Source organism: Ambystoma mexicanum, chromosome 8, assembly GCF_040938575.1.
Source record: "Ambystoma mexicanum isolate Mex_15411 chromosome 8, UKY_AmexF1_1, whole genome shotgun sequence".
NCBI lineage: Eukaryota > Metazoa > Chordata > Amphibia > Caudata > Ambystomatidae > Ambystoma > Ambystoma mexicanum.
The window spans coordinates 1,002,186,542-1,002,214,322 of record NC_090929.1 but is presented as its reverse complement, the minus strand read 5'-3'; positions in this window follow the sequence as shown (position 1 = coordinate 1,002,214,322).

Genomic DNA, 27,781 nt, shown 5'->3' with positions numbered 1-27,781 from the left:
TCCACTGGCTCTCCAATTTCTCTGGCCCTTTCTGCCAGATCTATGATCTTTGCTATTGGCCCTGCCAAATCTGAACTTTGTCCTTTCATTCCTTCCAGGCACGGTCCATGCACTTCCTGAGGTATCTGGAGGCTTTAGATACAAAGGTAATCATCTTGTGAACAAGCTCTGGGGTCTCTGCCACTTTCCCCTGTAGATCTTTGCTGGGACACCCGGACCGCATGCGCAGCCTGACTTCTTTCTCGATCGGCCCATGTGACCTTTGGGCCATGTCAGATGCCACTCTCAGTGAGGACAACCAGTCATTAGATATGGGGTGTACAATTGACTTGGGATCGAACATGTCTGTCAGCTCTTCTTTGGGCACCTCAAGCTGCTTCTCCTTACACTTCCGTTTACCCCTCTGTTACTCGGTAAGAATCTCGAGTCTGACAAGTCGGACTCTGGTGAGGAGTCCTCGTCCCTTATATTTAGTGCCCCTGGGCAAGGGGTTTAGGAGGCTGGGCATGGTTGATAGTTTCATGAAAGCATCTTTAAGCTTTTCAAACGCATTGACGGCCTTAGGAGGCTTTCTTTTGTCCTCCTTCACTGGACCCAGTGGAGAGGAAGAGGCCTTTCTCTTTCAGGTCTCCTCTCACCTTAAGAGCCTCCTCTTTATGAGATTGGCCAGAGGACATGCTATCATCCGCTTCAGGGCCTTTCTTCTTAAGGCCATCCCCAATTAAGCATTCTAGTGCTTCTCTTGGAGTGGCTGCACCCCTTGGGCCACTGCGTCGACCAGAGAATCTCCCAAAACTCTCTTAAAACTAAGAGTCAGGTCGGAGTCTTCTTCCAACATCACCAGGCCCTGACTCCCCTCACTCCCATCATCTGACTCCATCTTATGAGTCTCTACAAATACTTAGAATGTGCCTGGGTGCCTGGACAAGGCAGGCTGATGGGCATGTCCTCTGTGATGAGGTGAGGAAGAGTCTAGGAGGATGCAACCAATATTGGCTTCACACAGCCTTTTTGGCCCCTAGGCTGTTAACTGCTCCTTAATAGGAGCCAAAGGTGTGGACCCTTGTTGGGCATGGTGCTTGCAGTATTCTGTTCTATCAGTTGAACGTATTCGGCTTGTTCAGCGTGAGCCACTTTTAATCGCTCTGCCTTCTCATAGTGAGAGTTAAAGTCCCGAGCTATAGATAAGCACGTTTTCTGGGCCCTGTGATCAGGCTCTCTGAGCGGGCACTCGTGACACTGTAGTCCTGCAGCACCATTGGCTACTAATCCTCATTTACTCTGCCACGCTGTGATAAAGCTGCTCCACCCTCGCAATTGGCTTCTCCTAACACGTGCGCAAGCTTACTGGAGGCTTGCACACTGCGTATCATTCTTGAATGCCTGCACGCGGCCAAGGAGAATCCAGAAGCCTGCTTCGATCGGCCGTGATGCACAGGGATGATTTCTGTGGAACACAGCTGTGGGCCCTAACGTGAGCTCAATTCTCACGGGTCTGGCTGTGTCTCCAATCAATGAAACACATGAAAATCCCTCACGCTGATTCAGCATGAAAATCTCTCTCTCGTTCGCACCATGAGCTTCGCACGCCAATGAAAATGCTGTCACATTAAAGATATGCTATGAAACAGTGTAATTCTATATTTTCTGCATATAACCCTTTCTGGAAGGATGTCCCATAGGGAAAATACACTGTAAGCATGTGTAGTATGCCCCAGAAGCTGTATCTAGGTAAAAGGGGTACTTAGCTGCATGAAAATCAGAAAAAGATGAAAGGACCTGGACAGGAGGTGACTAGTGAGGCCCAGAGACAGGGACCACCAAAGACTCTGGGGATCATAGGATGTGTAGTTGCAGTTTGGTTTTGTTGTGTTATTTGTTGTTAAAAAAATACAAATAATAATTAAAGGAAATATAAAGATTTAAATATGCTGTGAGGAGTAGAATAAAAGACGTTGAAGCATAATGCTCACCTTCGGTCTTGACATAGAATCCAAATTGTACGACTTCTTTACAAATAACCAGAGCTCACCATGCACCAACATCTAATTTGTCAATTTCAACCCAGGTAGTTCTGACCCAGACAACAAGCCAATACAGAACAGCAACCTCACACCACTCTCTTCCTGCATTGTCACCCAGCACATTATCTACAGCATACGCAAACCTGGCAACATCCTCAACCTGCTGATGTCTTTCCAAAATGCAGTTTGCATGCAAAATTGAATATGTCTATTGTGGTCAAATAACTTCACCACCTAACATCTATGCCACCTCTCCCTCGTTACCTTCTGAAAAATTGAAAAATTCTTTAAAACCTACATCTGCCCTGACCTATGACAGCCGCCAATTCCCTTTGAAGAGCCTTATCCTCCTATCCTGTTCTGAAAAGCATTGCAACTTCTTTTTGGCTCCTCCCTTAGCGCTTTGAGACCCTCTGGGTAGGGATGGCACTGTTTAACAGTTTAAATAAAATCTAATATAATTTTGTGTACAGTTACATGGGCACTATGGTAAACAAATAGGTATTCAGTTTTGTAAGCCATAAAGTGCTTCACATTTTAACCTGCTCTAAATTGGAACTATAGCAGTTTCCAATCAATTGCAGACCTGCATCTCAGTCTGGCAAAAATGCACTCTAGGGGGTTGGCCCAGAAGGCTAATTACCTATCACGTCAATGCAGATACTTCACATATATTAGTCTTCTGTAACTTGTTACAAATCTCCTGGACCAAAGCCTTGAAAACAACTCAAAAGAGTTTACATTTATCTCAGCATACCGCCTCCCACCTTGGTTATAATGTTCTGGTGTTAGTGAGTATAGGACCTACGGAATTGTCACAAACCTTACTACAAACCACTGGCCAGACTATGAGATTCCCTACTTTACCCATTTGCCTCAAAGTTTAGGGGTAGTTTCCCCAAGTCTGGGAAACTTAATTTACATACAAATATGTCTGGCAGAGATAAAAAGGCAAGGGATGAGTGAAAATTTCTCACTTGCCTTTTCCCAACACAATTCTATGCTAATGTTTTGCTAGATTTCATTTTTGTCACATTGGGTTTTCAGTGCTCATATTAATCGAAATGACTATGATGTATGTTTTTCCTTTTCTTGTGTCTCTCGTTGTACCTCTATAGATGTATAACCATGCACATTGTACCGCACTTGTCTATACAAAACAAAATTAACATTTAAAAAAGGACTTATTCACAACTGGTGAAAAACTGTTTGGCCATGAAACCCCCTAAGACTTCCTCCAAGATGGCCACCAGCTTGGTGAAGGGTGAAATCACCCACTCTCTTCTTGGTGGGTGGATTTTGCCCAAGTTTAACATTCTCGTTAATAATGCCGTTCTGGTTGCAGCTACTTTAACATGCAATCCAGGTTTTAGTGTTTGCATTGTCTATGTATGATAATTCAATGTCAAAGTTTCTTTTTCTGCATATGCATTACAGTGAAGCATACAGACTGTGGAGTGACAGTCCAGAAAGGTGGGCTTCCCAACGTCATAGCAGCAGGCGATTTATTTTTAGATCCGGCTATTGCAACCACTCATCCATATAAGCCCAAACTATTGCCATTGCAGGTGAAGCTAGGGGAGAAATGGGATTTGAAGAGAGACACCCAGCACGTCGCGAGACGTGGCACCATCGTAGTCTTGCAAGATCTTGCCGAGAAGCACGCGCAGCTTCTCGAGGTGGAAAACATGCATTGGGAAGGCGCCAGTGACACGGAGCAGTCGGCTCCTGGCGCTCATCTTGTTTAAGGACCTAAAGACTGCCACAGGGCCTTGAGGGCAAGCCTGGGGCCTCAGACCCTGCATGCTTAACACCGGCAGCCCATGGACTCTTATTGGACACATTGTACAGTGATGCTTGTTACTGCTTGAGCTGTTGCTACAAGCTATAATGTACCTGATTATTATACAAAACCATGTTTATTTTTTTACCCAACCCGAAATGGCCTATAGCCATACTAGTCCTTGAGGCCATTTGCACCCACCTACCTGCCCCACCTGGCCCGAACCCCACACCCCTTGCTGGGATCTCTATGAGATAGCTCTGAGATTTAAGGGGCGGCCATTGTTACTTGCAATAAGCCTTCGGAAAAGTAATGCATTCATTGCAGCTGTGAAACAGCTCCCGTGCAATAAAATATTCTTTAAAGTATGCCTTTAGCTGGGTGATTTATAAGCGATAAATGTGTCTTTGTATCTGTTCCTTGCACTGACTTCACGTTAAAGACAACTATTAGTAAATGCAATAGTTTTGGTGCTTTTACTGGCATTAGGTTGGTATTTGCTAGACACTGCCATAATATGCCCAGGTACTAACGCCACGTGGCTGCTGTTCCCATCTCATTGCCCAGGTAGTACCATTACATCAGTGCCTGGAAAACGCAGAGCACGTGCCTACACTAAAGAGTAACTTTTAGTTTTTGACAATGCGACTCTTATTTCCCTAGCTAAAATATCCTTACAAGAGTATTTTATTTTATTTTTTACATTTGTAGAGCGCATTGCAGCCCGCGGGCATTGAGGCGCTGTAAACGGTGCGTAGGAAGGCTTGATTAAGGGTTACAAAAAAGCTGCCCCAGAAGCGTTCTTAGACATACATACAGTGTTACATATACAGAGGACCTAGGTTGCAGACAAAAAAAACAGGCACATTTATTTGAAGAGACTAGTCTTGATGGCCTTGCGAAAGGCCGTGTGAGAGTCCATTAGTCTGATGTGCGGTGGGAGGGAATTCCAGAGGGGAAGCTGGTGCCACCAGCACGCACTCTGTAAGCTACGTTCATGAAATTACAGAAAGACGCTCTATGTCGAGTCAGCACGCCACAGGCTGCGAAGGAACACCGTGTGTTGAATGCTGCTCTCCTGACTCACGAACCTCAGAGCATTAAAACGAGTGAAGCAGAAAGCACACTGGATCCCCACGACAGGAAGTGAGCCCAGCAGGGTGTGCGTGGGCCACAGTGTGCACTAGCATCAGGTTCCATTCCTTGCTGAGGACTGGCATTTGACATGCGGTTATCAATTTTATTTTTGTGCATTAGATTTTTTTTTCAAGTGAGCACTTGTTTTGCTGGAGTGCTTCCCCTTGCACGCCGCTGTCTCTAGAGGTTGGGCTTGCGGTTGCAAGATTATTGATAGCCTGCGTTTATTTATAGCTTAGGCACTGGAGTTTGGACTTCCTGTGCAAAGCAGACTACACAAAGAAATGTGCTCATTGTACCATGGGAGTGTGCGTTGGAAAGAAAGCACTGGCCTGAACTGCATGTACACGACCTGCGGATTGGGGAACATTATATCCTCAGGGGACTGAGGCTGTGTTGCTGTTCATTTTAGAAGTCTCCGAACACGTGGGTTCGTGTGTGCGTTTGTTAGGAACTCATGGTACTCCATGCACTCCTACCTTTCACGGTGTCATAGAGGCTTCTAAAACAATAATAATTTTAAGGTTTAGATAGCGCTTCATACCAAATTCTTTCCCTTCGTTTCTAAGCGCTGATATAACCAGTATCACCATAATTCCCCACTCATGGTGGTACATGTATACCATTCTGGAGAATGAATGCCTGAGTCGCCCTGACCCCGGTATCGAACCCATGTCACACTGCACTGTCATGTTATAGAGGCAAACATAATATGCCTGACTTGCTAAACTAATCTGAGTTGCATAACCTCAGATAGGGCTCTGTACTCTTTGGCCGCTTCACTGGCAGTACATGAACCTGAAACTCGGATGTTCCTGTCATCAAACACGGCCCCCGCACACGCCTTCTTTGACTTATCTTAGCAAACACTCACCAACCCCTCCTGCATCCGCCTTGCTCCACATATTGTCAGTCAAGCGTTGCTCAACCTGTTCAAAGCATAAACCCTTTCTGTTACTGATACCAAGCTTTAGTAATGTAATAATGGCTGTAGAGTCATGGTTAAGAAGACCTCCCCTACCACCTAAAGTAAGGAGACATATAAAGGGGTGTACATAATGATGTGTTATTTATATAGCGCCTTAATCCAAAGCGCTTTACAAAGCACATATTTATATACAATATCACCCAACCAAAATTGGTACTCATTTATCGACCTCAGAAGGATGAAAGGCTGAGTTGGGGTCTCATCACGAGTTCGGCGGTAATGCAGCGGTTTTCCCGTCGAACATAAATAGCGTTAACGCCAAGCCCCCCGGCGGATAATCCGCCAAATCGCGAGTATTCATGCAGCGCACCGGGACATAGCGTTAGCGCAAATAGTGTGCAACGGGTAGAACCCTTAAATCCGGTGCACCATACGCTACCGCTATATCACGCTAATAGTGCGCGCCATGAGCGCGCGCTATTAGCGCGCTGGAAACGCGTCACCGCCGGAACGGGAAACAAGGCGGCGGCCATATTGGAAATCACAATCCGTCGGATATCACAGCCCCTGGAAGCCATCCACCACATCTAACACCAAAACATGTCACAGATGCGCACTACGGGCAAGACTGCCCTGGACAGGGTGAGAACGCCCAAATTCAGCGAGCAGGAGCTGGCTGTACTGGTGGAGGAGGCCGAGACACATCATGAGGAGCTGCAGCAGCGCAAAACCAGTGGCCAGCGCAGAGCACAGATTTGGCGCAACATCAGCCAAAGGGTCACTGCTGTGGGGCACGTGCCCTGGGATGGGGAGGATTGCCGCAAGCGCCTCAACGACCTGAGTGTGCAAGTCCGCGGCATCCTCTCACAGCACAGGAGTGCAAGCAGGGGCACTGGAGGAGGGCCACCCCCACCCGAACTCATACCTTGGGAGGAGAAGATGAGTGCCCTGATTGACATTGGCACCTTCGAGGGAATTGGTGGAGCGGAGGCAGGCACTGGCATCGATCCAACTGCAAGTGAGTCCCACCCCGAATGCATGAAACTGAAAGTAGCACACATGCAGACCCTGAGTGAATGAATGTGAAGAAATGTGTGTGAGGAACTGGAGACACCCATAAGTGAGCCGTACATACATTGAACCGTAGTGCTGCCTAGACGACCCTGCACATGCAGTGCATCAATGTTAGGGGCAGGGGATAGACATCCATAGCCATGGGACAGCTACGTAGAGTTTGAGTGTGCAGGAATACACCCCCACGACCCTGAGCGCAGTGCACTCCAACCACGCATGCAATCTTGTCACACAAACATTCCCATGCAGTGTACGTACCTCCATACTCACTCACACCAAGCACCACATGGCGACTGAACAAAATGCAAGTTGAATGCATGATTGATACTGTCTTCAATCCCACTTGTTATCATGAACTGCATGACACTAATGTAGGTAGCCTTGAACTCAAACCACACCCTATGTACCCCACAGGCACACAGCAAACCCAACGAGATGAAGCTGATGGGGAGGAGGCCACACCATAACGGCGCCCAAGGCAGAGAGCCTCCACCAGTACCACCACCCCACAAAGAGGCCGCATGGAAGGGAGCCGACGCAGGCCACCCCCCACTTCACCACAATGCAGCCCTACCAGACCGCAGCAGCACCTACATGCCCGCAGGGAGTCCATGGCCAACTCGCCCCAAGCCACCAGGCATAGTCCCGATGCAGAGGGACTGACCTGTGGATCGGAGCCCGACGTGGGAGCGACACCTCCACATGCGCATCATGCAGGAGGACTGCATTCACCCGGAAGCAGTGACGGAGAAGGGATGGTGACACCACATGGAACCCCAAGGCCAGGCACACAGCAAGCACAAAGCCCACATGTGCATATGCGTCGTGCCCGCACACCACAGCCAGCCGAGGACACGCCATCATATGGCAGCCCTGAAGACCGGCACTCAGAGCCTGGCAGCCCAAACCAAGCCGGCAACATGTCCCCATGCAGCCCCCCCAACAGCGCACAAGTGGCAGGCCGGCACCTGCCACACCAGGGGTGCCCTTCATCACACGGGCAGCAGTGATGGGCCGACTGGACGTGATTGAGGCTAAACAGGCCAAAATAGAAACAATGGCCAAGGTGCACAGCTGGCGCATCAAGGCTATCAGTGCATCCATACGCTATGGATGCAAGTAAATAGCGCGTGACAATGCACGCACACGCAGAGTTGTAGAGCAATGTACCGCTGCCCTGACAGGGTTTGGACAAAGGGTGAGGGAGTTGTGCGAGGCAGTGTCAGCACTTGCTGAGCAGACAAGGGAGGGAAACAACCTCATCCGACAGCGCATGGAGGCAACGGGGTCAGTCCCTTCAACCTCAACCACACCCACGGAGGGATCCCTTGAGCCATCTCCTAGGCGCCAGTCTATGCGCCACCTGAGGTCACACACACCAAAGGGGCCCGGACAAGGAAAGCGCCCACGACCATCCTAGTCGTACATGGCATCGGTGTGGGTGTCCTGATAAGAAACATGCACCTACCTGAACTGTTGTGGGGAGTTCACTGGGGGGAGGGGGGATTGTGTGCTGGGTGTTAAATAGGGGGAGGGGGAATTGTGTGATGGGTGTTCACTGGGGGAGGGGGGTTTGTTGCACTGAGAATAAAAATTACAAAGCATGGACAGTAGTGATTGTGAAAAAGTGCTATTTAATGTTGAAGTGACATTTGTTCAATTTAGCCATCACCCGTGTTAAAAAAATACATCAATCAATCCCTGTCTGGCCAACCTCCCCTCCCTCAGCCCAACCCTTTGTGCACCTGCAACACCTTCAGGCACGTCATCACCCACACTCCCATCCTCAGGTGGCTGCACATGAGCATCAGGGGGCAGTGGCACATTTCTGTGACAGCAGATGTTGTGCAGCATAGCACATGTCAGTACAATTTTGCCAACATTTTCTGGTGCATACATCAATGCCCCTCCCGTGCGGTCGAGGCACCGGAAGTGTGCCTTCAGCAGTCCAAATGCCTTCTCCACGCAGATCCGTGTACGAGCATGGGCAAGGTTGTATGCCAGCTCATCTGCCGTGTGTGGATGACGCACAGGGGTCATGAGCCACGTGTACTGGGGATATCCAGAATCACCTGCAGGGGAGAGAAAGCCGGTATGGGCACAAGGTAAGGTCAGTGGGTGTACAGAGCTCAGTCATCAGTGTCATTTTGCCATACTTGTCATTGGGTCAACAACATTGTGGAGTATTGTGGAGTGTGCTGTGCTACGACCAGCATTGAATCAATGAGGTACTCTCAACTTGGTATGCCTCTGTTTCAGAATGTAACTGTACTCATGCACTTGTCACTAGGTAAGGGGGCCCTTCCATCTAATTCTGCATGAGAGAAGTGGCTGTCTCATGTGTCATTGCCATTCCCTTTGGCTGCAGTTGCATTTTCTGGTTGTCACTATTCTGTACTGTTCTCCATGCATTTCCTTGGCCATTCTGGGGACAGGGTTTGTGGGATGTACATTGCCATTACTCAGTCTGCTTATGTGTGGTGCATTTGGGGATGTGGCGACTTATGTGTTACATTTGCATGACTGTCAGGTGGGCAGGGTGGGATGTCTGTACTGTGTCAGTGTTGGGAGCCATAGTGCTACTCACACAGGAGGCTTTATGGTGACAGGCCTTCCATATGTCACTGTGCTGCCACATGTCTTTTACATCCTGAATGGGTGTGTTCTGCTGTGTTGGACATGTCCGAGGTTTCTCGTGCAAGGTGCTTGATTGGGAATGCTGCAGTAATGGTGCTGCCTATTGAGATTCATGGATGTCATTGTGTGTGACCAGCCCCATCAGTTGTGGATTAACATGCATTATGGTATACATTTCTACTCACCCAGCAACCATGTGTTTTGCCCTCGGTGCCTTTCCATGTACACTGGCCGGGTACTGTTGCGCAGGACCATGGAGTCGTGGGTGGATCCAGGGTAGCGGGCACAGCAGTGGCTGAAGGTGAGGTCAGGGCCACATGTCATCTACACATTAAGGGAATGGTACTGTTTCCTGTTTCTCTAGGCTGCCTCATGTGCCTGGGGTGGTACGAGTGCTACATGTGTGCAGTCCAGGGCTGCTATTACATTCGGGACTTGGGCAATGGCATGGAATTGACCCTTCAGCTGGTTCCCGTGTGCCTGTGTGGCTGGCAATTGGATGTGCACATTCACATGATTCAACAGTGCATCCAGCACCTGTCCCAGCGTGGCACTGAATGTGGACTGGGCCATGCCATGCATCATGGCAACGGTGTGTTGGTAGCTACCAGTCCCGAGGAATTGTAGCACAGACACAAGCTTCACAAGCGGAGGTACTGCTGTGCTGATGGCTATACGGCTGCCGATTTCAGCCTGGATTGTGTCCAGCGACTGGATGATGGTTGCCCTTTTCAGCTGATATTAGGTCACAAACTGGCCATCAGTCAGGGCCCAGGGTGTTGGCCTGACCCTGGGGATGGCTGGCCGCCTTGCTGGTGCTGCTCTCCTCCTCCTTCTCCTCATCCCCACCACCTCCTGCGCTCCCAGGGTCCGGGCCTGGTTGGCTGGCCTCTGTAGCTCCAGGTGCAGCAGGTAGAAATCCACATCAACGCTCCTGGCTCCAAATTACAGGATGGTGTTGGGGAGGGTGGGTTGTGCATTGGTGGGTTCTTTGTAGGCCTCTGAATTGCATTGGTTTCACCTGGGCCCTTATTGTTGTCTCCTCCCTGCTCCTACTGGTGTAATGGTGTTGGGGAGGGGGTGTTGTGCATGGGTGGGTCCTTTGTAGGCCTCTGAAATGCACTGGTTTCACCTGGGCCCTTATTGCTGTGGCCTGTGTTCTTTTACCTCCAGCTTTTTGCTGGTGGTATTTTCGGCGGATTATCCGCCGCTTCTCTGGCGCTAATTGCACCTATGCCGGACTCGTGATTACAAGTGTTTTAGCGCGAATGGTTACTGGCGCTTTTACAGTTAATGCTTATACAGCCGGCTGAACTTGCGCCGGCTGTAATGGCGCTGGCGGTATTTGGACTCGTTATCCGACAGACCCTTAAAATCGGCGCTGATAGCGTTACCGCCGATTTTAAGGGTTACCGCCCAACTCGTGATGAGGCCCTTGGTCTTGCCGGGATCCGAACCTGTGACCTGCAGATCACACTCGCGAGCACTCACCCGCTCTATCTTACCCGCTTACATGCTTAGACACATGAAATTAAGAGAAGGAAGAACAGCACAGTCGGCCGTCAACAGCCCAGGTAACACAAACTCTCACTCACAGACTGGCAGCTATGCACAGGCAAACGCACCTTCCCGCAATGCAGCATGTTCCCAGCACTTGTAAGTCCTTTTTCACAAGCTTATGTGGTGCTATAGTGAAGTGCCCAACCTGGGAATCAGGCTTTGAATTCCAAAGGACGCCCGTAAATACATATATTTGAAAAAGTCAGTTAAAGTTTCTGATTTTTCACACGGCCTCTAAAATTCCTAGGGGGCCGACGTCCACCTTATGAAAAGAGTGGGCAGACGCCGTCCACCCGCGTCTACCATCGACTTGAGCCCTGCATTTTACAGAAATCTAAGTACGTTAATGTCTCTGCCAAAGATTTATTTTGCCATGAGTTCTGGGATTCAAAAGCAGTTCTACTGGTTTAAAAGTCAGCACTTCGTTCGAGGTTCCTGAAAAGTAATATTTTGAACCTCCTTAAATGAAGTACCTAATGCAAAGTGGCACAATTTTGTTCAACCAAGACTGTCACGATTACTTCCCGTTTATTATTTTAGTAACAATAGAGCTGTAGGGCCAGATTTATAAAGCATTTTTCAATCGGATTGCAGCATTGTAAAACGATTTTGTAAATCAGGCCCATAACGTTTTGTTTCTACAAAATTCTATTCTCATACCAGAGTTCTAAATTCCATAAATAGTGTGGTTTTCATGCCCTGCAAAGAGGGCACACATGTCCTTTAATGGCCCGTCAGCCCCAGCTAAGACTGTGGGCCGTTAAAGGCCATGTCCGCCCGACTGGCTGGGCATAAAAGCCATTCGCACACCAGGTTTCGTCCGGATCAAGGATAACATTCGCTCTCGTACCCCTGCTCTCACTGATTTCTACAATCACTCTTTTATCACTGGATCTTCCCCTCCGCCTTAAGCACCCTACCTGCCCTGCCAAATATGGCCCTATCTCCATCACCCCCTTCCTGGGGAAGTTACTTGAGAAGCTGGCCTTGCCCCAACTTAACTCTCACACTGAATTTGTTGGTGGCCTCCACGACCATCAATCTGGATTCAAGCATTTCAGAGGCATGGAAACTGCTCTACTGAACACTCGTGAAGAACTGCTCGCTTCTCTGGACTCCAACTGTCTTATCCTTCTCTCTCTCTCTATCGAAGTCATCCTAGGCCCCTTCTAATCTCCTACTTCCATCTCCACCTGTGGTGTTTATTTGTTTGTTTGTTTGCGCTCCAGACCCAGGGGTATCAGGGTGCAGCAATTACAAGGATATGCAAGACTTATTTAACAAGTTACAGTATATAAGCAGAAACAAAAAATGCAAAGGCGAGGTAATACAAGTATGATTCAAGAATGCAGGTAAAAATACATAAAGGTACAAGGCACGAGTCATACATAAACAGACATTAATTATCATTAGACTTGAGCCAATTGGTATAACTCAGTCTAAAATTCAGGTAGGGTTGATCTTCTCTGATAGGATGTGGCAGGGAGTTCCAGAGTTGTGCTGCTTTAACGGGGACGCTGCTGCCACCAATCTTAGAAAGCTTGAATCTGGGGATGGTGAGGCAGTTGGTATTAATTAGTTTCATGGGTCTGGTGGAGGTTCTCCTTTTGAATCTGTCCATAAGATAGCTGGGGGCAGCAATATTCAGTGTTTTATGAGTAAGGGATGCAGTTTGTAATTGAATTTTGTTGTGGGTTGAAAGCCCCCGGGGCTCTATACTCTCCCCCTGGGTCTTTAACATCTAGCCTGCTCTCCTTGCTAACCTCATCTCCTCCTTATCCTCCAATTTCCAGTGCTGCGCAGATGACACACAGCTCTTCTTCAGATTCCCTGCTGTTCTCTTGCACCCTCCATCATCCCTGACTGCCTATCTGCTAGCCAGTCCTGGTGTGCCTCCAATGATCTCTGCCTCAACGCCTGTAAAACTGAGATCCTTCCCATTGGGACCCCTGCTCCCTCCTTCTTCCACTCACTCTGGCCTTCCTGCTTGGGTTCTCCCCCTATGCCTTCAACTGAAGTTAGAAACCTTGGAGTCCTCTCCGACTCCACTCTCTCCTTCCTCCCTCACACTCAGGACATTGCCAAGAAGTCCAACTGTCAGCTGTTCCTTCTAAAAGAAATTTTACCTTTTCTCACTTTCCCTCACAGGCTCAATGTGACTCAACGTGACTCAAGCCCTGCGCGGCCCCTTCAGCTTATCCATAAGAGGGCAGCAAAACTTATCCTTGGCCTTAAGCCCCATCTCTCCTGAACTAAAAAGTATTCACTGGCTGCCGGTTGCTGCACAGATTAAATTAAAATCCCTCTGCATCATTCACAAGTCTGTCTGGGCCGGGGACCACTCTGTTTTCAACTTTATCTCACTAAATACTCTGCCTCTAAACCACTTCCCTACTCTGGCACCAACCCTTTGTGTGTAAAGTGTTTTGGTAAACAAAAGGAACGGGGTTGCTCACTTTCCTCTGCGGGCTCCCTCCTTTGGAATAGCCTCCCCCTCCCCCTGCACCTTGAGCAGGATCTTCTCAAATTCCAGAAGCTCCTTAAGACTTTCCTATTTTCCTCCTCCTTCCCTCCTTCTCTCCTCTGATGATCCCACAGTTGCTGAATCAGTGTCCTTGGCCCTTATGCATCTTCAGGGCCTTCATTTCCGACACCAATTCTTCCCAGCTCCTGTCTATCCAGAGCACTTTGCATCTGCACCCCCTCCGCTATGGAGACCCGCACTTACACCTCCCACGGCCCTATGCCATGTAGCACTCAACATTCCTAGCACTTCGTCCATGGCTCACCCATGAACTCATACTCCCTAGCACTTACCCCCTCTTCCTCTCTGCACTTGCATGTTCTGAATACTCACAAGGCTTAGTAGGTTTGTCCTTTCCCCCTCTGCTCTTAACATTGTGTTGCAATGTATTTCCCGCCCTCCCTCCCTGCCCTGTGGGTGCTTTGAAACAGCATATTCTTATTGTATAAGCTCCTAACAAGCAAACAATAAATAAATACAATAATTACATTCAACTCTCTCTCCCTAAATACCTCCCTGCTAGAGCTCTTCTGTCCTCTAGCTCCAACTCTCTGTATATCAGACGTCTTTCCAAGCAGAGAGTGGAGGTAGATGTCTCTCTTTGGCAGGTGCCTCCCTGCCCCTCTCAGACTTGAGCCGGACCTCCTTAAGTTCCAGAAGCTACTCAAAACCCTGCCATTCTCTGCTTCCTTCTCTCTTGGCCTCTCTTGCTAATGCCTCCTTCTGCTGCTGCAACTGGTGGCCTGGTCCCTTACACCAAGCCCTCCTTGCCCAATCTATTTATTTATTTATTTTGCATTTTTAAAGTGCTCACACAGCCCCCGGGCATCGAGGCGCCGTTATAGGAATTGTATATTTTTTAATTCATAATAGTTTTTTTTCCTCTTAGTTGCGTATTTATAACGCGCTTAAACACCCAGAGGTTCATAAGCGCGGACCCAGGGATCGAACCTGTGTTGCTCCGTGTCCCCTTGTTTCCAAGGCGTGCACGTTGCCGCTGAGCTATCCTCCCTGGACAAGGGAAGGGCCAACACCCCACCTAACAGCACTACCCTTCCAGGCCCTTCTCTAACCAGCCTGGTGGTTTGGGCATCCCTCCCGATTCCGGTTCAGCCCTTGTCCTTGCACTTTGAGGGTGGTCCGCCCCTGACATCCTCTAGCACGTCCCCCCCAGACTCCTCCCAGCACTTACCTAGCCCCTAGGCCCTTCTTCCCTCTTCCCCTCCTCCCCAGCATTCATTTAGCCCCCCCGACTAACACGTAACCCCCTTGCACTTCTTGCTACTGCACTTGCACGAGTCGAATGTCACAAGGCCTAGTTGGGCAGTTATAGTGGTTTAGCTCCCCTGCCCCCTTTTGTCTTGTGGCGCCTGGAAACACCATTTTGCTGTATAGTGCGCCTTATAACTAAATAATAAATAAATAAATAAACTACATAGGACCACAGTGCCCAATTTATGAAAAACAAAGCAACCAGATCCCTGACTCACAACTGCTACCTGTCCAGTGAACATTACATGGCATCGATATGCTTACTGGACATATCCCTTACAATGTTCTGAATAACCTCTCAATGAATGTCAACGTCACAACTATATGGGTTTTTCAGAGCAATGTTTTGCAGTGGTGTAAGTACATGGGAGTTCTATAACAAATCCTTGAGACTGTTTCAGTACCACAACTATTGAGTCCCCTACATGGTGTGTGATAGCTGTACTGGGCAGAAGATGTGAGTACAAAGCACTTTATGCCACTACCTGACAAACGATGCTGCCTGGGGCGATGATGGCAATAGCTGGGGAACTATGTGAGTCCCTCGGATTCTGCATGGTGCTAATGTTTATATAGGCTTATACTTTCCCTAAAACGATTGCATTTTTCAGTGCTTGTTATGTATTTAATTGTAACTGAACATCTCCAGTGGTCTGCCTGCAGCATGGCCTTCTCAGTTGGTGGGAGAGCACACACACAGCAGCGTGGCCCGTTGCTGTAACTTTACCTTCAAGTGCAGTGATTGATGACCATGATTTGCTGCCGGCACGGCGGCAACGCTTATTGGGCACTTATGTTTTACCTCAGTAAGTGTCCCCATATTAAAGTCGACACGTTATATTAAGCATCTGGAGTGCGATTGTTGTTTCCTCTGCACCAGGGGTATTCCATGTTGAAGGATCATGAAAACAAAGCGCAGAGGCCCATTCGCCGAAAGGACCGCTACACATCACTCCTGCTGGGTGGCCACGTTTTCCCCACGGTGTGATGTAAAGCCCTACTAACCTTGCGTTTCTGAATAGTTAAAGGGGGAAATAAAATAAACATGATGTGGTTTTTCGCAGATGTTATTGTGGCTAGTGTGAGTGGATGAATTACAGAAGATGGCGACGTTAATTGGACGTATTTTGTAGCGACAAGGTGATGCCAACATGGCGGCGGATGCAGCCAATAGGATGCTGAGGGACAAGAGTTGCTAATCAGGGCCAGTGCTTTTAATTTGAGGTAGAGGACAGCAAGAACGTACTCATAATACGACCTTGCTGTAGAATGAAAATTGCTGAGGTATCGTTTTAAGACCTTCAACCTTCCGACATTGCCCAAGAAAGAAATGTGTTTTTCTCCTTGCTTCAAGCATAGTGTTTGTTGTGGCTCTTAGCAGGACTTACCTGAGGCAATGAAATTTTCGCAGCCATCACGCTGGTCCAACTTCAAAGATACCAAAATCGTGCAGACATCTTGACTCTTCACTCGAAATAAATGGCATTACCATGGCAGTAAACGTGTTGCTTTTGCTCCTGATTCACGTGGCTCATATACGAAACCCTATGTCGGAATCAGAGTTGGACTGGGAACCAAAAGAGGCCCTGGAAATAATGTTCAACGTGGCCCCATAGTACGCATTTTCTGCAATCCCAACCCTTTTCCTAAGGGGACATTTGGAAATACCACACAAGAGAGGCTCATGGTGCAGAGGCCTACCAGGAAATCTCCACATTCCCCTTTAGGCCAGTCCACCCTTAGTCGGAATGCACCCCTCTCCCAGTACCTCACAAAGGTACTGCATTCTTACAAGCCAGACAGATGCCGTAGGTTCGTATCTGGCAAAAGGCCCATCTGCCTAACGGGGGAAGATCTTTCTATTGGCAATGTCCTACTCTCTGGAACACTAAGACCCACTTCCTTAAATCACACTTCCTGAATGTCCATGGCGGATTGATCCCCTTGCCCTTGTTCTGTCAAGGACATGTCTCATCTTGTTCTAACTGTTCTTCATGTAATTGCTCCTTCCTACTGTCTAAATTGTCCACATTTCCAAAAGACAAAGTGATTGCTAAACCAAAATTCTCCAATAAAACACAATGCATTTCCTTATTCAAAACATTGTTTTGTATATAGCAGTTTAGGAATGTTTTAGTTCCACCAATCAAACTCTAATAAGCTGCTCTGATACATTAACACCCAGATCTCCATGCTGGTGAACTTCCTCATGGACAGTATGTGAGGTTTTCTCTCTGCCTCCCAGAACATTGTTGCATATTTAACAAGCCCGTACCCTGCTAGCACCAGGGCCCTACTACTACATTTACCAGTATCAACATCAAATCTACAGAATCCTTCCTATTTTTTGTTTCTGCAGATCAGAGGAGACACGCAGGAGGTGAGGCTACCTGTATGTCTAATAAGATACTCGAGAACAATGTGGCCGATGCCTCCTGCGGTCCTTGTCACAGCATGGGACCACTATGGAGGAAGCAAAAGCTTATGCCCAGCAATGGTGCAGGCATGGTAAGGGAGACAGGTAACTGCATTTGCATTGACGTGGAAAAAGTGCTGCATCCAGACGCGCACAGCCCACACAAATGCATAGGACAATGAGGATCATGATCCAACTTTACTGATCTACTCCTCAGCATGTGGAAATGCACTTGTAAATCCTACACAAACATTTGGGCTGTGGTCTTCATAGGTGTGCTAGTATCTATGTCACTTGCGGGGCTCACAATAGATTGATTCCTCATCTGGCTTATCAAGGTCTCCGTCATTGAAGCAGAGGAGGAGCTCGCATAGGTCTTCCCTCAGCAGGTCCAGGCATGGGGGAAGCAGACATGACCATCGGCTGACCCTGAGAGAAAGCCGCATGGGATCTCAAGATCAGCACTGGAGAGAAAGGCGCTCCAGGGGCCTGTCACCACATCTGCCCAAATTCAAAGCTGAATTGCAAGGGTTCATGAATGTTGCCATTGTAGTGGCCTTTGAAAAGGAGCAGAGTGTGAGGTAGAGGTCTCTGATTCAGACGTCAAAGGGGGATACACGTCCTGTCCTACTGCAGCACATTTAACAAGGCCTTGGAATGCCTGGCTAAAGGTGTGGGGGAGAAGGATGAAAAGTATTTCCTGAGCAGGTGTGATATCTCAGCACGCTCGAATCTGCATATTACTAAGACCATTCAGAATTCCACTACTAAGGAATAGGAGGATCCAAAGAGAATTATCTCACCCAAGTTACTTTCTAAACATTATCCAGGGAAGGGGAGTGATTCTGAACTCTCCCAGCACATAGTGGTGGACTCCATGATTCCAAATCTGATGGGTTGTGCATGGCAGAGGAAGACATGGCTCATTGGGACTCTACATGATATGATATGATAGGTTATTTATAATGTGCTTAATACCCAGCGGTTTCTAAGCACAGACCAGGGGATCAAACCTGTGGTGCTCCATGTCGTCTTGCTTCCAAGTCGAGAACATTGCCCTGACCTATCTTTCTGAGACGAAGGAAAGTTGAGTTTACTGTAAAGATTGGTACACTGGCTCCAACCTGGCACTAAGCATAGATATTTTTGAAGTGCATACCGTATAGTCCATGAAGAAGGCTTTACAGGCTCTGTAAGATAAAATGTAGAAAGAACATGATTGCAGTGAAGACCTTTGGCACCTTGAACAGCAAGTCCAGTTGATATTGGATACTGGCATGGACTCAATCTCGACAGGTGCTGTGGCAGTGGGTGCTATTACAGCAACTAGATGCCAGATCTATATAATGGAGTCCAGGATTGATGCTTATAAAACACAATGTGCTGCATTTTCTTCCAAACGTGCTTGCCTTGGAAGCAAAACAACACGGAGCAACACAGGTTTGTTCCCCAGGTCCGCGCTTAGAAACCTCTGGGTATTAACTGTGTTATAAATAACATATCATATCTCTAACCCTGTCACTACTCCTCTTTCCTGGTCTGACCATTGTCTCATCTCCTCCCACCTGGAGCTCCCGGGCCCCCCGGCTAAGCTTCTTACCGCACTGCCAGTCTCCTTCTCTGTCGTTCGACCTATGAATGGAGTGTCAGTAGCTGCTTTTGCCACCTCCTTTGCACCGCCCCCACTCCCACTATTCACTCTCACACTGACTTAGTTCTTGCTAACCTGCACCTTTCCATCTCCAACACCCTTGACATTCTAGCCCCTGCAATGAGGATCCGCATGAAGCCGGCTACCAAGTGTAATAGTTGCCACGATTTTGATTTAGGCTCATTGAAATGCAAGTGCAAAGCTGCAGAACGGAAGTGGGTGGCTTCCAGCGCATCCTCTAGCAAACTGGCCACTCTGTCCTCTCCAATAAATGAGAACATATCCAATCCCACATCTCTGGAGCCACAGACAACACAGCAGAACCTTTCAAAACCTGCAAAATTAGCCTTTCTACTGCAGTTTGCACCTCTCCTTTTCCTTCTCAGGCCCTCTGCACAGCGTTGGCCACCCATTTCACAACCAAGACTCTATATCCTGTCAAAATTCTCCTCTATGCTCCTCCTTCCCCCACCTGCATGCATGTCCCCCGTCCCCCTCTCTCCTTTGCCTCTATTTTCCTCCTTCTCACGCATAGCACTGGACGAGATCACCAAGACAGTCTGCTCTGTGAAAGTCTCCTCCAAACAGGTGCTTCCCTGCTCTTCTAGGACAATATTGCCTCTCTCGCTCCCTCCTTGGCTCAGTTCTCTAACCACTCCTTTGCCTCTGGATCCTTCCCTTCACCCCTAAGCAATCCCTTGTGCACTAACTCCTAACAAAGCCACCTGCAGACCCTTCCTGCCCTACTAACTACTGCCCTATCTCCACTACCCACTTCCTGGGCAGACTCCTGGAGACGTTGGGCATCTCCCAATTAATTCATCACACTGAATTTGTTGACTGTCTTCATGATCACCAATCTGGCTTCAGAGCAGCCAGAGGCACAGAAAATGCCCTCCTAAACACCTGTGATGAGCTGCTCGCAAATCTTGATTCCAACTCTCCCTCTACCCTTTTTCTCTTTGGTCTGTCCTCTGCCTTTGACACAGTCAATCACTCCACCCTCATAAACAGGCTGTGTGACACCATGGGCATCATGGACCGAGCACTGGATTGGTTAACCTCCTTCCTCTTGTATCATACCTCAAAAGTTCAACTGGGCCCCTTTCTCTCCTCTACCTCGCTCTCAACCTGTGGTGTCCCTTAGTGCTCTTTCCTCTTGCCGTGGCTTTTCAACATATAGCTTGACCCCCTTGCTTACTTGATCTCCACCTTCTCTCCTCATTTCCAGTGTTATGCTGATGACACACAGTTTTCCTTCAAGCTCCCATCCTCTTCCTCCTCTCTCCCCTCTATTATTCTCGACTGTCTGACCACTATTCAGGCATGGAGTGCTGCTAATGATCTCTACCTTAATGCCAGTAAGACTGAGATCCTTCTCATTGGCACCCCTACTCCCTCCTTCCTGTCTACAGTCTGGCCATCAGTGTTCGAAGTGTACCAAAAAAAGTAGTGGAACTGTGACCCAGGCGGCAGACATAGTATGCAGGAAGGGAGCACTGTGCAACACATTTTTCAAGGGTTGCAGCCATGCTGACTGACAGCCAATTGAGTGGAAACAGATTTCAGTTTAGCTGTAACTGCTATTGGGTGGTAAAGTGGAGAAGTGTGCTTGAACTTCTAAAAGTACAGTTCCGAAATGGTGAAAATGGTTGCAAAAAGTAGTGGAACTGTTAACAGTAAAAAATAAAAGTAGTGGAACGCCGCTCCCGACTGTTCCCACTCACTTTGACCATTGCTGGCCACCCTCCTTGGGTCCTCTCCCCTCAATGTGGGTGTCCTCTTCGACTCCTCTCTTTCCTTTTCACCTCATATTGCTGACCTTGCCAAGAGGGCTCACATTCAGCTTCACCTCCTCTGAGGCATTCCCCCTTTCCTCGCCTTCCCCAGAAACTCCACATCTCTGGAGCTCTGGTTCTCTCAAGGCTTGATAACTGTCACAACATCTTCCTTAATCTGCCTCTTTCCTCACTCTGCACTCTTAAACTAATCCAGAATAGGACTGCAAGACTTATCCTTGGCCTCAAGCCCAGAGACCGCATCTCTCCAGCCCTAAAATCCCGCCACTGGCTCCCTGTGGTGGCAAGGATCAAATTCAAGACCGTCTGCATCATCCACAGGGATATCTGGGGCCTTGGTCCTCCCTACACTCAACTCGCTCTCTCTAAATACCCCCCACTAGATTCCTTCAGTCCTCTAGCTCCAACTCTCTGCAGATCAGATGTTCCTCCAATCAGAGAGTGCAAACAGCCTCCCTGATCCTCTCGGTCTTGAGCCGGACCTCATTAAATTCCAGAAACTCCTTAATACCCTCCTTTTCTCTTCCTCCTTCTCTCTCCCTCTCCCCTGCTAGTCTCCTCCTGCCACCACAACTGGATGCCTGTGTCCCGTATGAGTGCTGCTGGATTCAGGCCATCTATCATCCAGTCTCCCCAGCACATCCCTCCACAAGTCCTTGTGGTTAGGCTCCCTTTCCTGGGTAACCATCCAGGTTGACCCCCCCCTGGCTCCACTTTGCATTCCTCTGGCATTAGCCCACTGGGCACCCCTTAGCACTCACCCTACCCCCCTTGTGTACCCTCCCTTTAGCACTTCTCCCCTCCTCCTTCTCACCACTCCCACCCATTCCCTGACCTCCCCTCTCACACTTCTTGATACTGCACTTGCACTATCCGAATGTCACAAGGCCTAGTATGATCATTATTGTTGTTTTCTCCTATGTCCCCCCCTCCCTCTCTTGATTGATTAATTTGTTATTTATTATGCGCCTATACACAAGTGTCTTGTATTGTGGTGCCTGGAAACATGTTCTGCTGTATAGGTGCCTTGTAAATGCTCAATAAATAGATAAGAATACAAAAATGGCAGACATGATTTTCTGCCGAGCACAGAGCAATTTCTAATCTTTATCAACTGTAGACTTACAAGCAGTTTTTAATGTGGAGGTTGACCAGCAGAGCCACAGCTTTCCATCATCGACTTCTGTTTGTCTGACCAACTGAGCCTTTGCACTAATCTGCAGGAGTTTCAGGACCTCCTGGATAGATTTCTTTGCCTCATGGGTGGGTCCCCGTTAATACTCTCAGTTCTTGAATCCAGAGTCATGGTGAATTGATGCCTCATCTCTGGGTCGGCCAATGGGGCTGCTGTATGCTTTCTTTGCTTTCATGCTGAATCCAGGTTCCCAGCTGTGTTCAGAGGTGATCTAGTACGATGTGGTTTCCTCTCCTTCAGGGGTCATTGATGGCCATAGTTTTGTTTCTCCAATTCCTTTCAACCATATTGTTGGATCCTCTCTCATTGGTGCAGGAGTTGTTGAGGCTTCAGCTGTTGGCTTGGAAGTAGAACATCAGGGCTTCCAGGGATTACAACTTTCTCATGGCATGGCCAGGCTTACTCACACCATTGGGGTTTGTTTCTGGCTTGGTGTGAGGAGTGGTTCCTTCACTCGTTATAATTTGCGAACACCAAGGATCTTAGGTTTTCTCTTGGACAACGTTCTATTTAGTATTGTCAGTAGCTTCCCTCATTGTACAGTGTGTAACCGTCAAAGGATTCTGAAAGCCTAGTGATGAATTAGAGGTTTGGAAGTCTGGGTAGCTAAGCTACTGAAGGCATTTGTCACACTTAACTATGTGGGACCTACACATTGTCCTTTGCTCCCTCTTGAATGCCCTCCATTAACTATTAGTTGTAGTAGATCTAAAATGGCTCACATATAAGTTTGTATTCTTGTAAAATGTCATCTATTAGGAGGCAAGGGGTACTGAGGCTCTCTCCTCTAGGCCTTCCTATCTATGTTTTTGATGATTTGATTATTAAACTATGCTTAGGAGTTTTGCTTAAGACCTGCTCTTCTTCTCAGTTGTACCAGGGCATACTTTTTCCCGCTCGAGTGTGATCTGAGGAGTTAGAGGATGAAAGAAGGTTGTTTCTTCGGGACATCCATAAGGCAGGGTTAATTTATCTGGCCCGGATGTAGGCCTGTAGGGGCTGCAATAATTTATTTGTGACTGTTGGCAGGAACAGGAGTGAGTTGAAGCATGCAAAAGCAATTGAATCTGGATGGTTGCTAAAGCATATCATGTTACTGGTATGGATTGTCCTCCCATTGTTCTGGACAGATCTATCCAAGGCATGTCTGCTTCTATTCCGAGCTCTTGGTGACTTATTGAACAATTTTATTTCTGGCTTTTGGGTATATCCTCAAATACATGAGGGAGGTGACGGGGGAGGAGAGCTGTGGCGTAATGCTCAGATTATGCATTGTAATCCTCAATAAAGCAGCTGTTCTCCCCATCACCTTAATCAATCCTGCCCTCCCACCATTCCTCAATCCAGCAGCCAACAGGTCAAAAGGTCAATGGTAAGACTGGAAGGGTTCAGAGGATTGGATGTTGATATGGGCCAATGGTGTAGGAGGGCCCCGACTTCAGTAGGGAGCAGGGTTTTGAAGCTGCAAAAGTGTTTGGTGAAGCAGTGAGAAAGACTCACATATATGAGGGAGGTGACAAGGGAAGAGGGCTAGTGTAATGTGGATTACTAGATGTTAGCTGGGCATTACATTTCAAGAGTAAACAGGTTCCTTCTTTGGATGCCAGCTACCATTAAAAAAAAGTCAGTTTTATGGCAAAAGCATATATCAATTAACATATGTGTATAGGCGCTATATAAATAAACTATCATATACTCAGTTAAGGTGAAGCCCCTCACATTTCAAACACATGATAATTACCCCATCCTCAAGACATTTCTTGCAAATTGTACTCTATTTCTAGCCTAACTTGTGTTGCAAACACACTAGAACATGTAAACACCAAACTACTCTCCACTATGTTCAAACAAAGTAATCCCTCGAGTGACTTAATTCGGGCTTTCACTCGAACAAAGAAAGTGAAACAGTATTCACGAATGTCGTGAAAGATCTACTCATCAGCAGAGATCAATGGCAAGTCTGGTCATGGATAATTTGTAACATTCCAGCCTTTAACATGGAAGACCACTGCTTACTACTCAAACTACCCCACTGATTTAAATAGTCAATAGTAATCCCAGGAACAGCATTCATACTGTTCCCTCAATTTAACCACAAAACGACCTACCATTTGAAATTGGGTTATGCCCACGTCCACATGTAGAATCCCTCAATATTTCTCTTTATCACCAAGCCTGTAATGACAGAAGATATCCTTGTAGGTCAGATTGAATCAAACCCTTTCCCTTTCCCACGGCTACCCAAACTGGTGCAAACCCCCAAGCCTGAGCAACATTTCCACAACATTTGTGTTATATGTATGTATGTATGTATGTATGTATGTATGTATGTATGTATGTATGTATTTATGTATGTATGTATGTATGTATGTATGTATGTATATATGTATGTGTTTTGTGAAGCACACATCTAGCTGGGAAGCAAAGAAGCACTGTACAGAAGTGAGCGGAGTGATCAGTATTTTGGAAAAATGTCCTTTGAAGTGTAGGATATTTAGGTCCTTCCTGAAGTGTAGGATGGAGGGGGCAAGTCTTATCTGCATTGGCAACTTATTCCAGAGACAGGATATGTAGCAGGAAAAAGCTTGTTTTCTTATATTTTCCCTCTTGCAGTTCTTTGTTTCCACGCTGGTGATGGTGTGGCCTCTCTGGGTGTGTTTGCTTTTTGAGATAGCAAGTTTCTCAGACACGTAGAGGCGTGTTTTAATTGTAACTGCTATGCAGTTTGTGCAGGCTGTCTGAACATGATGCACCCTTAAAAGGGTAGACCATTTTCTTAGCCCTGTGATGAGGCATCCTGCATCATCATGGACAGCGTTCAGAGGGGCCAAGGTGGCCTCTGGAATGCCTAGTCATCTGAGACCCCTTTGGATGTTGAGGCCAAGGTGGCATGTAGTCCTCATAGTCATGTGGCACTTCTTTTGACGTTGATATGTCATGTGTCCATCAAGCGAAGCAGAAACCAAAGCATTCTTCTGTCACCTGCGGCTCTTGGGGCGAATCCTTCTTCTTCTCCAGGCTGCTCAAAGGTTCGCTCATCTTTGTTGTCACCATCTGTTGACAGACTATTGTAATGAAATGTATACTGGCTTAAACACAAAAATGTTACAGAAGTTACAACATGTTGAACATTTAGCAGAGCATTAGTCTTTGCTCTGAAATTATGCAACTAACTCTGTCTGCCATTAGAATCTTTGAACAATCTACAAGTAAAGCAAAGTTGAATTTGAGATGTTTTGTTTGGCACACAAGGAATTCCACTGTCCTTCATAAGAATACCTCACCAACGCATCACCACACTACGCGCTGTTCAGAAGTGTAAATTACCTCTCAAAACCGACTTTTCACTATTCAGCCTAAAACCAGATGTTTGGTGATAGGGTGATGTCTCGACTTTCAAGGATACTGGAATTCCCTTCCAACCCATTGAGCACTGGAACGTAACTAGATGAAGTCTTGTAGATAAGGAATGCCTCTATTGTTCTGAAAGGTGTGAGGGACGAGTCACTTTTAAAAACTATGCAGTTTATATGTATGAATAAAGCCTATCACCATGCATGTCTCCTCCATGCATGTCTCCTCTAATGGACCATTTTGTGTCCCACCTGTTGCCTGCTTCCTCACAATCTGAAACCTCCTCATGCCTCTGGTGTATGGTGCATTCAAAACAATAAATTAAAAACAGACTAGCTATGCCTGGGGTCTCAAATGCCAATCTAGAACTCTCCCTGTCTCTCACTCTGATTCCATGTCTCTGTCTCTTTCTGTGAACAAGAGGTGAGTTGTCAGGTGTGCATTTTCGAGAGCCACCCCAACCATTGTTGATAGCAGTGTTACTGGGAAAAACACAGATGTGTTTAATGATCAGAGACAGCTGTATTTTTATGCTTTAGCAACTTAGACAATTTAGGCATCTCCCATGGGAGGACTGGCCTGATATTTAGAGACACACATTGTCATCGTGTGTGTCCTGCAGGAATGTTTCATTGCATTGAGAGGTATTTCTTTCTGTAAAAGAGGAGGTGATATGGATGTATATGAGCTGAGCAGGGGTTGCTCGGGTTCTGACAGACCTTGTAAGAGACCAAAGGACCAGGCTAGGCTGCAGGGTCTTCAACTGTGTTGCTATTTTGTAGTTTTTGGTAATTATTAGTGTTTGTGCATACTATAAAAATGCACAGGTTCAGAAGCATTGCCAATCAAGTAGAACTGTGGTTAGCAAATGTGGTATCCAGTAAGTAGTTAGCAGAGATGTGCCCTCTTCTAGCAGTCTTTGACCCTGGGCACAAGTTGCACTCCAAAAATACAGCCTTTGCTGCTGAAACCCCATCAAGCATGTTAAGGAAATCCAACCCACAAGCAGCTACTGGCAAACAGATAACAGTCTTCCGGCCCTCCTTGTAACTTCAGAGGAGTTCCTGGGCCTTCCTTGAAACTTCACTGAGCCTTCTGCCTCCTCCTCAGCCCTGCACTACTGGTTCTCCTTCTTCTGACCTCTGCAGTACTGGCTCTACTCCTGGCCTCTATGGCACAGGCTGTGCCACTGGCCCATGCTCCCCCCTGCCTCTGTGTCACCATCATTCCTACCATCACTCCCAGTACCATGCTCATCTGCAGTAGTGTTATCTACTGGAAGAGGTGGATTGTCTTTGTGAGTCAGCCTGACAATGTTCATTTAATGTGCCTCCCGCTCTTCGGATTCCAAATAGGAGGATTAGGAATCCACCTACACATGTGGATCGAACTTGCTGTACTCTTGCACAGACATCACCACATCCTCCTACACCTACCATTATTCCCCCCCAAAAAAAGAATTTCCTCTAAACAAAATAAAAAGTCTTCCCAAATAAAATTCCAGAGTGTCTAACTCACAAACAGTGCTTATTCTGTAAATACATGAGTGCCATGGCCAAATTATTTCTGTGCCCTATTGATGCGCCCCAAGGCTTTCCCTACTGACTGCTGATCTCCACAGTAACAACATATTTAAGGTCAGCTGCCGCTGGCTCATTGGGGTAACATAACATGGTAGTTGTGCAGACAGCAAATATTGAACCGCTTCTTTAAATGCATTGTCCAGTGTAACATTGTGACTGTCTCTAAGACATTTCTTCCTATAGTGAAGTGGTGAGAAAATGCGAACAAAACCGTTAATAAACGGCTGAACATGCCAGCCAAACAAAGCAAACATATATTTTTTCCATGGTTTGGCACCCAGCAGAGGCACTCCTTCCTTGACAATGGCCTTCCCCCCCTCACTTTTCCGCTGTGGTGATGGTCTTGGCTGGTGATTGTCCTGCGTTGTCCTCTTCCTGTAGTGTTCCCTGCTGCCCCACAAGTGGCATTGGCCACTGGGCAGCCCTGATCACAGTCATGTGCCAGTGTGTGCTTAAGTCTCACTGAGTTGGTGGCCTGTAAAGCACCTGTGTGTTGGTGCATTCCATACTGCATGTATACCAGAAGAAAAAAGAGCAAGTGTCCAGCTAAACAAGGCCCTGTATGTACCCTCTGAGTGCCCCATTTTCCAAATGATACAAAGCCTGTGGCACAAGCACATGTGCATATTGTGGACGCCTTCCTGCTATTCTAGTGAGCTGAACCTTGTACAGTGGTTGTTGTCTGCATCCCACACCCAAGCCAACCGACCCACGGCAGTAGTGCTGCCACTTATTATAGTAGCAGTGAGACACCAATGACATGTAGGCTGACTTGAACAGTGTTCTGGCATGACCAGCACAAGTGCTCAGCAATGTCACCTTCTGGATCATTGTTATACATGAA